Source organism: Triticum aestivum, chromosome 7A (assembly GCF_018294505.1).
Source record: "Triticum aestivum cultivar Chinese Spring chromosome 7A, IWGSC CS RefSeq v2.1, whole genome shotgun sequence".
In the NCBI taxonomy this organism is placed as follows: domain Eukaryota; kingdom Viridiplantae; phylum Streptophyta; class Magnoliopsida; order Poales; family Poaceae; genus Triticum; species Triticum aestivum.
In genome coordinates, this window is record NC_057812.1 from 649,387,796 (window position 1) to 649,400,354 (window position 12,559).

The following is a 12,559-nucleotide window of genomic DNA, read 5'->3' on the forward strand; positions in this document are numbered from 1 at the left end:
ACTGAGATGAGTGCTCTGTACAACTAAAACCAAACCTCGAGTTTCCCCGAGGGGGCGCTGCAAAGGGCTCTAGTTTGGAGGTGTTTTATTCAAGGCGAACTATCAAGGGGTTCCCATTATAACCCAACCGTGTAAGGAACACAAAATCCGGGAACATAACACCGATATGAAGGAAACTAGGGCGGCAAGAGTGGAACAAAACACCAGGCATAAGGCGAGCCTTCCACCCTTTACCAAGTATATAGGTGCATTAAGATAAACAAGATAATATTGTGATATCCCAACAATAAACAAGTTCCAACAAGGAACAAACTCCAATCTTCACCTGCAACTAGCAACGCTATAAGAGGGGCTGAGTAAAGCGGTAACATAGCCAAACAATGGTTTGCTAGGACAAGGTGGGTTAGAGGTTTGACATGGCAATATGGGAGGCATGATAAGCAAGTGGCAGGTATCGTAGCATAGGCATAGCAAAAGAGCGAGCATCTATCAAGCAAAGATAGAAGTGATTTCGAGGGTATGTTCATCTTGCCTGCAAAGTTCTCTGAGTTGTCTTGATCCTCGTAAGCGTACTCAACGGGCTCCTCGATCATGTACTCGTCTCCCGACTCTACCCAAGCAAGAACAACAAGCAAAAGGAACACAATCAACCACGTGCAATGCTCAAGCAACATGATGCAGAACATGGTATGATATGCAGGATTCGATATGTGATGCATATGCATGATTTGCAAAGGAATGATTGGGCCTGGCCTCAACTTGGAAATCCAAGAGTTCCACTGGAATGGTGAGGTGATTTCGGTCAAAAACGATATAAAGATCACCGGAATCGGATGCACGGCTTGGAAATGGCAAGCAAAACAAATATAGCACCAGTCTGCGATTAACAGCAAGAGACCACCTAAATGCATCAAGAACAACATGCTACAACACTCCAACATGACAACAAAATACATGGCAGGGATTCACTCATGATGCTTGAAAAAAGATGAACAGTGAGCTACGGCTAATTCACTCAATAACAGGTTCAAACAAGCATGACAAAAGTGCAAAAGATTACTGGTTTCAGACTTAGTGAAATTAACAGCAAGTCAGGAATTTATCATCAAGAAGCAATGTTTAGGGCACGATAACTACATGCTACAGGAACATATCATGGCAAAGCGAGGCATGGCATGAAGATACTCAAAGCATATAACAAAATTCCCTTAGTGATCATGAGCCAAAAGAGATAAGAAAATATAATTGCAAGCATGTGAACATAGCAAAAACATAAACAGATTCAGACTTAGTGAAAAACTGGAGCATGGCAAAACATATAACAAGTAGGCATGTTTACGAGCTCGATGCACTCACTACAAAGCATGGCATGATAATCTAAGCATACACCTAGCAAGTAGACATGACATAGAAGCTAGACATGGCAAGAACAACAACATAGCATGCACGGATCAACTACAACAAGCTTCGCAAAATCGCTAAACATGTTAACAATCTGCCAGGAACATTTTATAGCAAAAGTAGAGCTCGATTGACTCAAGCTAGGGTGCTCCATAATTGCAAACAAAGACATGGATGGATAGAGCACAACATTATCTACAAAACATCCTTACTGCTCATGCTGAAAAGAGGCACGGATCACTAGGAAACAACATGAACATATGGCATAAAAATAATGACAGGGTAAGGACTTAGTGAGATTCTAAGTCCTTGAAATCAGCAACATTGAGTAAGCTACTTTGTATGCTTGTGCTAGTCACCACGAAGATCACAAAAATACATGGCATACACCCCTGTAAAGATAACATGGCATACTTCAAAACACATGTAGAGCTCATGATCATATCATGCACACATTAATCATGGCAAAAATGACAAAAGTGCATATGCTGAAGCACATATGAAACTATCATCACATAGCCCTCTTCCAACAGCATTTCGGGCATCAAGATGAGCTCAAATGAAAATGATGCAATGAGATGAAATGATGTACTCTTCGAGGCGAACATTTTGATTTGCTACACGCACGAATCAGAGCCACGATGATGAAGTTATGATGCGTCAAATAATGCAAAAAGTTAATGAGTGAGAGGGAAAAGTCAACCGAGGTTTGGATCCAGATCTAGGGTTCGTGGTTACTGTAGCACGCGCACTCCAAGGAAGACCGGCCGGAGTCGAGGTCGCCGGAGCTGAGCAGGGCATCGCCGGACTCGGACCAAAGTCGCCGGAGGAAGGAGGAACCAGACGGAGAGGCTTGCCGGGGCGGCAGGGCGCGCCGGTGACGGAGGGATGTGGCGTTGTGGCGAGGCACGGTGGCGGCCGGCAATGGCATTCCGGTGGCCGGCGCGTACTCCGGGCGGCGGCATCGGCGCGGGGCGCGGCCCGGCTGCGCAGCGAGGAGGGCCCGCCCTGGGCCTCGCGGGCCGGCGGGGCTGAGGCGGCAATGTGGGCACGCCCGGGACAGGTGTCGGCCAATGGTTGGCTGAGGCGGCGGCAGCGATTTTGTCCGCTAGGTGGCGGACATTGTCCGGCGGCGGCGGGGTAGTTTGCTAGGGTTCGGAAAGAGGAGATCCGGGATTTCGGGGAGGGGATCTATTTATAGAGGTAGAGGGAGCTAGGAAGCTCCAAATGAGGTGTGGCCACAGGATCGTGATAGAACGCTCTAGATGATGGAGGAGGTTTAGGTGGGTTTTGGGCCACCTTGGAAGGGTGTTGGGCTGCAACACACACGATGCCTTTTCGGTCCCTCGGTTAACCGTTGGAGTATCAAACGAAGTACAAATGGCACGAAACTTGACATGCGGTCTACCGGTAGTTAACCAAGGCCGCATGGCAAGTCTCGGTCCAATCCGGAAATGTTTAATGCCCGCACACGAAAATAGGTAGAAAGGGGCACCGGAGGACATAGGAGCGCCGGAATGCAAAACGGACAACGGGGAAAATACTCGGATGCATGAGACGAACACGTATGCAAATGCAATGCACATGATGACATGATATGAGATGCATGACAAAGACAAAACACACGGAGACAAAAACCTGACAACGAGGAAATAACATAACTTAGTGTCGGAAACGGCAAGAGTTGGAATACAAATAAGGTAGGTTACATCCGGGGTGTTACAACACTCCACCACTATGAAAGGATCTCGTCCCAAGATCTTGGACTGGAAAAACTTCGGGTACTCATAAAGGAGGTGATCCTAGCGTTCCCCGGTGGCCTCACGGTCGGAATGATGTGACCACTTGACTTTCGGGAATTTGATAGACTTGTTTCGAGTCTTGCGCTCAGTTTCTTCAAGAATAGCAATGGGGTGCTCACGATAAGACCGGGCTTCTTGGAGATCAATGTCTTCGAAGTTGACAGTGCGGTGAGGGGTCTTGAAACACTTGTGGAGTTGAGACACGTGAAACACGGTGTGCATGTTTGCAAAGTTGGAGGGAAGCTCAAGTTGATAGGCGAGATCGCCTCTTTTGCTGATGATCTTGAAAGGACCCACGTATCTAGGGGAAAGATTCACTTTGATACCGAAGCGACGAGCACCTTTCATTGGAGAGACGCGGAGGTAGACATGGTCTCCGATCTCGAAAGCCAAGTCACGGTGCTTGCTATCATAGTAACTCTTGTGGCGCGATTGCGCGGATTTGAGATTATCACGAATGACTTTGCACATCTCTTCTGCCTCTGTGATCAAGTCATTGCCAATAAGTTGACGTTCACCAGTCTCTGACCAGTTAAGAGGAGTACGACACTTCCTGCCATAGAGAATCTCAACTAGGGCCCTGCCCGAACTCGCTTGAAAGCTGTTGTTGTAGGAGAACTCGGCATATGGAAGGCAATCTTCCCACTTCATACCGAAAGGGATGACGCAAGCCCTGAGCATATCTTCAAGAATTTGATTAACTCGCTCGACTTGGCCACTAGTTTGAGGATGAAAAGCTGTGCTGAAGCAAATGTTGGTGCCCATGGCCTTCTGAGAAGAATCCTAGAACTTAGAGGTAAAGATGCTGCCACGATCTGAAGATATCAACTGCGGAATGCCGTGCAGAGAGACAATCCTAGAGGTATATAGCTCTGCCAATTGAGCTGCAATGCTAGATTCTTTGATGGGAAGAAAATGAGCCACTTTAGTGAGTTTGTCGATGACAACGAAGATAGCATCATTGCCATGCTTGGACTTTGGAAATCCAGTCACGAAGTCCATCTCAATATGGTCAAACTTCTATTCTGGAATGGCAACAGGTTGGAGGAGACCAGCTGGTCTTTGGTGTTCTGCTTTCACTCTTCTGCAGACATCACATTCATTCACGAACTGAGCAATCTCGCGCTTCATTCGAGTCCACCAATACGACTGCTTGAGGTCATGGTACATCTTTGTACTTCCAGGGTGGATAGAGAGGAGTGAATTGTGAGCTTCATTCATAATGACTTTACGAAGGTCACCTTTAGGCACAACAATGCAATCTTCAAAGAATAGAGTATCCTTGTCATCAAGGCAATAGCACTTGTACTTGGGTTGACTCTTGGCAATCCCAATCTTCACCTTCTTCACCATAGCATCAAGAAGTTGAGCCTTGCGAATCTGATCTTCTGAAGTAGGAGATACTTGGAGGTTGGTGAGGAAACCTTGAGGAACAACTTGACGGTTGAGTTTGCGGAAAACTTCACAAAGCTCTGGTTGGTAAGGCTTGAGAATCAAACTGTTGCAGTAAGCCTTCCCACTCAATGCATCCGCAATTACATTGGCCTTGCCTGGAGTATATTTGATACTCGGATTATACTCTTGAATCATTTCGACCCAACGAGTCTGCCTGAGGTTGAGATTAGGCTGAGTGAAAAATGTACTTGAGACTCTTGTGGTCAGTGAAGATGTCCCCTTTTCTTCCCAATAAGAGATGTCTCCAAGTTAAAAGAACATGGACAACTGCCGCCAACTTGAGGTCGTGAGTGGGGTAGTCCTTTTTGTTGGGCTTCAACTGGCGAGAGGTATAGGCCACAACTTTCTTCTCTTGCATCAACACTGCACCAAGACCTTGAAGGGAAGCATCACAGAAGACCTCAACGGTTTGGATTCACCAGGAGGAGTCAGAAGTGGAGCAGTGACTAACTTCTCTTTCAGGGTGTTGAAAGCGATGTCACATTCAGGAGACCAGACGTACTTCACATGCTTCTGCAAGAGGTTGGAAAGAGGCTTCGCGATCTTAGAGAAGTTCTCAACGAACCTTCGACAATAGCTTGCGAGCCCAAGGAAGCTGCGGAGTTGCTTCACGTTCTGAGGTGGTTCCCAATTCACAATTGCAGACACCTTCTCAGGATTTACCGCTATGCCCTTGGCAGAGATAATATGCCCAAGGTAGAGAACCTCATCGAGCCAAAACTCGCACTTTGAAAACTTTGCATAGAACTGATGTTCTCTGAGTTTATCCAGCACCAAACGCAAGTGCTTGGCATGATCCTCCTTGTTCTTGGAAAAGACCAAAATGTCATCGAGGTAGACCAAGACGAAGTCATATGTGTAGGTGTTGAAGATGAAGTTCATCATGCGAGAGAATGTTGGCGGAGCATTGACGAGGCCGAAAGACATGACAGTGTATTCATATGAACCATAGCTTGTTCTGAATGTTGTCTTAGGGATATCTTCGGATAACAAGCTTGGAGAATACTTGAGCACCTTTGAGTTGTTCAAACAGCTCGTTGATGTTGGGAAGTGGGTACTTGTTCTTTATGGTCTTCTTGTTCAATGGACGGTAGTCGACACAAAGTCGATCCGTTCCATCCTTCTTCTTGACAAAAAGAACGCCACAACCCCATGGAGAAGAACTTGGTCGGATGAGACCCATATGCTCTTGAATATCGAGTTGCTTGTTCAGCTCCTTCAACTCTTCAGGTCCAAGCTTGTAAGGACGTTTGCAAACAGGTTCCATGCCAGGCTCAAGATCAATGACGAATTCAACTGGCCGGTGCGGAGGCATTCCTGGAAGCTCTTCTGGAAAGACGTCTTGATATTCACAAATGACTGAAATTTGAGAGATGGCATCCTGCTCGCCCTTCTCATTGAGAGAAAATAGTCGAATGGTATCATCACGAGCGGCAAAGACAATTACATCCTCAGACGAATGAGTCAATTGAATCTGGCTAGCAGCACAATCAAGGTGAGTCTTGTGCTTAGAAAGCCAATCCATTTCAAGAATAAGATCAATATCCGATTCGCCCAGAACAATAGGAGAAGCTAGAAATTTGTAGTCGCCCAACGTGATAGTAACATCCGGGACGCAGGCTGTCATTTGCTTGCCCGGGGACACGATTTGTAAAGATCTTTGCAAATACTAATAATCACACTCATACTTTGATGCAAAAGGTTTAGAAATGAAGCAATGCGATGCACCAGTGTCAAAAAGTACTTTTGCAGGAACAACGTTTATAGTAAGGTTACCCATAATCACATCTGACAAGTCCTCTGCCTGAGCTGCATCCATCAAGTTGACCTTAGCGTGCTTGGGATTATGCTTGACCACTGTGGTGCTAGTAGATCTCACAGGCGGAGGAGGAGGAAGACGCCTCTGATTGAAGCATTTGTTGGCATAGTGACCCTTCTGCTGACACTAGTTGCACGTGACCTCCGAGAGCGGACGGTGATACAGAGAACTTGATCTTGGAGCTTGAGATGAAGTCTTCTTATGAAAGCCTAGGTTGGGTAGGTGGGAAGATCCATTGCCACCTTTGCTCTTCTGCTGATAAGGTGGACGGAACGGAGGAGGAGGCAGCCAATACTTTTGCTGCTTAGAAGCCACTTCAGTTGAGGAAGAAGGAGTTGCATCTCTGACTCGCTTCTTGGAAGCATCGCACTTGAGTTGAGAAGTCTCTTGCTTCATTGCCATATTGTAGAACTCATCGTACTTCTTCGGCTCAAAAAGGACAAGAGCTAGTTGGAGATCTTCTCTGAGGCCACCCCTGAACTGATAAATCATGCTCTTCTCGTCAGGGACGTCTTGCTTGGCGAAACGAGCAAGCCTCTGGAACATAATGTTATACTGGTAAACGGACAATCTGCCTTGCTTCAGGTTGTGGAATTCCTCACGCTTGCTTTCAACAACACTCTGGGAATGTGATGAGCTTTGAAGTCTTGACGGAATTCATCCCAGGTAATCACCACGGCCTCCTCTAGAATCTTTGTATTGCTGAAACCATTCTGCAACTTGGTCTTTGAGTTGGAAGGAGGCAAACTTGACAAAGTCCTCAGGCCTGACATTACTGCACTCGAAATGCTTGCAGATATCCACGAGCCAATCATCAGCGTCTGAGGCCTCGACACAGTTGCTAAAGGTCTTTGGCTGGTTAGCGAGGAACTGGTTGAGTGTAGCAAACTGATTCTGATTGTTGCCATGGCCATGATTCCCTTGGTTGTGCTCTTGCAAGAGTTGCATGATCAGCTGTGTGTTTGCATTGGTAGCGGCTATCACAGCTTGCCATGCCTTCGGAGGTGGAGGTGGTGGTGGCGTATCAGGATTCAGAGTTGTACGCGTTGGAGGAGCCATCCTGGAGAGGGTGACATCCGTTAGCATATTGACAGACATATATTGAAGCTGAATAAAATGGATCAAAATTGCAACATAAAGTCTTAACATCCAAACAAAATGAACGAATGCATTCCAATTGAAATGGTCACATTTCCATAAATTGAGAAGCCACTTAGATAGAGGTAGAAGAATAAAACAACAAGGTACGAACAAGAGCAAATACTTGGTAAGGATTACCCAATCACAAACCAAATATCCGCGGAAGAAGAACTAGAGCTACATGAATTCCCACCTATGAAACTCCCGAACCTTTCCGGTTATGCAATCAGGTGTTGGGGATACAGGGGAAGCATAATATCAAACCCAAAGCTAGCAAATCCTACATCCAGCTGTATCCATCCTTCAACACATAACCAACAAACCTTCGGAAATCATTTACCTCAACCTTCAAAAAGCATCCGTTGTACGAGTTATGGCAATACTCCCGAACTGCCGCCCCAGTACTGGGTGGCGTCGAGGTTATCTCGCCAACAACTGCATAAAAGAGATTATCGATGTCGGCGAAACTCAGGTATTCCAGAATCTCAATGATAAAATTGTGACGACAACACCTCGGAGCTCAACTCCCCGGGACACTGCCACAACCCCTAAATGTCAGGAGGCAGCAAGAACAATGTTCTCGTCACAAAACCATCGGAACGATTCCAAGATACCCGCGTGATCCTAATTTTTTTAGTGAAATTTGAGAAGAGAAGAGTCAAAATTCTACATCATGATGCCTCACCCGAGCGACAAAGGTACTGAGGAGTAAAAATAAGTCCTAACTCTCCGATATATATAATTCCTAAATGACATAAAACATTTTTCTAGACTCAACACGCTAACGATTCGATCAAGCAGGGGGCTCCTAAGGTCGGGGAAGGCTCTGATACCAACTTGTAACACCCTCGATGCGGCTATATCTCCCACGTGTCGAAGCACGACTTAGAGGCATAACCACATTGAAAGCAATGTCGCAAGTGAGGTAATCTTCACAACAACCCATGTAATACAATAAGGGAAAAGGAACATAGTTGGCTTACACTCGCCATGTCACACAAATACATAAATAAGTCATTACATTCATCCAAATACACTCAAGGTCTGACTACGGAACCAAAATGAAGATAAACCCCAAATGCAACATAGTCCCCGATCGCCCTAACTGGGCACCACTACTGATCATTTGGGAAAGACACGTAGTATCTTCCTGAGTCCTCATCAAACTGCCACTTGAGCTCAGTTGAACCACCTGGAGCGGTATCATCGGTCCCTACATATGGTTTTGGAAGGAATCTGTGAGTCACGGGGACTCAGCAATTTCACTCCCTCGGGATCAAGACTATTTAAGCTTATAGGAAGGGTAAAGGTATGGTGTGGAGTTGCAGCAAGCGACTAGCATATATGGTGGCTAACATACGCAAATGAGAGCGAGAAGAGAAGGCAAAGGCACGGTCAATGAACTATGATCAAGAAGTGATCCTAGAACAACCTACGTTAAACAATATTCCAACACCGTGTTCACTTCCCAGACTCTGTCGAGAAGAGACCATCACGGTTACACACGCGGTTGGTGCATTTTAATTAAGTTAAGTTTCAGGTTATCTACAACCGGACATTAACAAATTCCCATCTGCCCATAACCGCGGGCACGGCTTTCGAAAGTTCAAATCCCTACAGGGGAGTCCCAACTTAGCCCATCACAAGCTCTCACGGTCGACGAAGGATATTCCTTCTCCCAAGACATTCCGATCAGACTCGGCATCCCGGTTACAAGACATCTCGACAATGGTAAAACAAGTCCAGCAACACCGCCCGAATGTGCCGACAAATCCTGATAAGAGCTGCACATATCTCGTTCTCAGGGCACAATCATATGAGCGCTCCGTACAACTAAAACCAAACCTCGAGTTTCCCCGAGGGGGCGCTGCAAAGGGCTCTAGTTTGGACCAACACTCAGAGGAGCACTGGCCAGGGGGGGGGGGTTAAATAAAATGACCCTCGGGCTCCGAAAACCCAAGGGAAAAAGAGGCTAGGTGGCAAATAGTAAAAACAAGGTTGGGCATTGCTGGAGGAGTTTTATTCAATGAGAACTATCAAGGGGTTCCCATTATAACCCAACCGTGTAAGGAACGCAAAATCCGGGAACATATCACCGATATGACGGAAACTAGGGCGGCAAGAGTGGAACAAAACACCAGGCATAAGGCCGAGCCTTCCACCCTTTACCAAGTATATAGGTGCATTAAGATAAACAATATAATATTGTGATATCCCAACAATAAACAAGTTCCAAGAAGGAACAAACTCCAATCTTCACCTGCAACTAGCAACGCTATAATAGGGGCTGAGCAAAGCAGTAACATAGACAAACAATGGTTTGCTAGGACAAGGTGGGTTAGAGGTTTGACATGGCAATATGGGAGGCATGATAAGCAAGTGGTAGGTATCGTAGCATAGGCATAGCAAAAGAGCGAGCATCTAGCAAGCAAAGATAGAAGTGATTTCGGGGGTATGGTCATCTTGCCTGCAAAGTTCTCTGAGTTGTCTTGATCCTCGTAAGCGTACTCAATGGGCTCCTGGGCCACGTACTCGTCTCCCGGCTCTACCCAAGCAAGAACCACAAGCAAAAGGAACACAATCAACCACGTGCAATGCTCAAGCAACATGATGCAAAACATGGTATGATATGCGGGATGCGATATGTGATGCATATGCATGATTTGCAAAGGAATGATTGGACCTGACCTAAACTTGGAAACCCAAGAGTGCCACTGGAAAGGTGAGGTGATTTCGGTTGAAATCTATATAAAGATCACCGGAATCGGATGCACGGTTTGGAAATGGCAAGCAAAAAAATATAGCACCAGTCTATGATTAACAGCAAGAGACCACCTAAATGCATCAAGAACAACATGCTACAGCAGTCCAACATGACAACAAAATACATGTAAGGGATCCACCCATGATGCTTGACAAAAGATGAAAACTGAGCTACGGCTAATTCACTCAATAACAGGTTCAAACAAGCATGGAAAAAGTGCAAAAGATTACTGGTTTCAGACTTGGTGAAATTAACAGGTTCAAACAAGCATGGCAAAAATGCAAAACATAACAGGTTTCAGACTTTGTGAAATTAACAGCAAGTCAGGAGTTTATCATCAAGAAGCAATGTTTAGGGCATGATAACTACATGCTACAGGAACATATCATGGCAAAGCAACGCATGGCATGAAGCTACTCAAAGCATACAACAAAAGTCCCTTAGTGACCATGAGCCAAAACGGATCAGAAAATAGAATTGCAAGCATGTGAACATAGCAAAAACATAAACAGATTCAGACTTAGTGAAAAACTGGAGCATGGCAAAACAGATAACGAGTAGGCATGTTTACAAGCTCGATGCACTCACTAAAAAGCATGGCATGATAATCTAAGCATACACCTAGCAAGCAGACATGGCATAGAAGCTAGACATGGTAAGAAGAACAACATAGCATGCACGGATCAACTACAACAAGCTCGGCAAAATCGCTAAACATGTTAACAATCTGCCAGGAACATTTTATAGCAAAAGTAGAGCTCTATTGACTCAAGCTAGGGTGCTCCATAATTGCAAACAAAGACATGGACGGATAGAGCATAACATTATCTACAAAACATCCTTACTGCTCATGCTCAAAAGAGGCATGGATCACTAGGAAACAACATGAACATATGGCATAAAAATAATGATAGGGCAAGGACTTAGTGAAATTCTAAGTCCTCGAAATCAGCAACATGGAATAAGCTACTTGGTATGCTTGTGCTAGTCACCACGAATATCACAAAAATACATGGCATACACCCCTGTAAAGATAACATGGCATACTTCAAAACACATGTAGAGCTCAGGATCATATCATGCACACATTAATCATGGCAAAAATGACAAAAGTGCATATGCTGAAGCACATATGAAACTATCATCACATAGCCCTCTTCCAACAGCATTTCGGGCATCAAGATGAGCTCAAATGAAAATGATGCAATGGGATGAAATGATGTACTCTTCGAGGCGAACATTTTGATTTGCTACACGCACGAATCAGAGCCACGATGATGAAGTTATGATGCGTCAAATAATGCAAAAAGTTAATGAGCGAGAGGGAAAAGTCAACCGAGGTTTGGATCCAGATCTAGGGTTTGCGGTTACTGTAGCACGCGCACTCCGAGGATGACCGGCCGGAGTCGAGGTCGCCGGAGCTGAGCAGGGCGTCGCCGGACTTGGACTGAAGTCGCCGGAGGAAGGAGGAACCGGACGGAGAGGCTCGCCGGGGCGGCGGGGCGCGCCGGTGACGGAGGGATGCGGCGGAGCGGCGAGGCGCGGTGGCGGCCAACAATGGCGTCATGGTGGCCGGTGCATACTCCGGGCGGCGGCGGCGGGCGCGGGGCGTGGCCCGGCTGCGCGGCGAGGAGGGCCCGCCCTGGGCCTCGCGGGCCGGCGGGGCTGAGGCGGCAATGTGGGCACGCCCGGGACAGGTGTCGGCCAATGGTTGGCTGAGGCGGCGGCGGCGATTTCGTCCGCTAGGTGGCGAACATTGTCTGGCGGTGGCGGGGTAGTTTGCTAGGGTTTGGAAAGAGGAGATCCGGGATTTCGGGGAGGGGATCTATTTATAGAGGTAGAGGGAGCTAGGAAGCTCCAAATGAGGTGCGGTTTGCGGCCACACGATTGTGATCGAACGCTCTAGATGATGGAGGAGGTTTAGGTGGGTTTTGGGCCACCTTGGAAGGGTGTTGGGCTACAATACACACTAGGCCTTTTTAGTCCCTCGGTTAACTGTTGGCGTATCAAACGAAGTCCAAATGGCACGAAACCTGACAGGCGGTCTACCCGTAGTAAACCAAGGCCGCATATGAAAAGAGGTAGAAAGGGGCACTGGAGGATATAGGAGCGCCAGAATGCAAAACGGACAACGGGGAAAATGCTCGGATGCATGAGACGAACACATATGCAAATGCA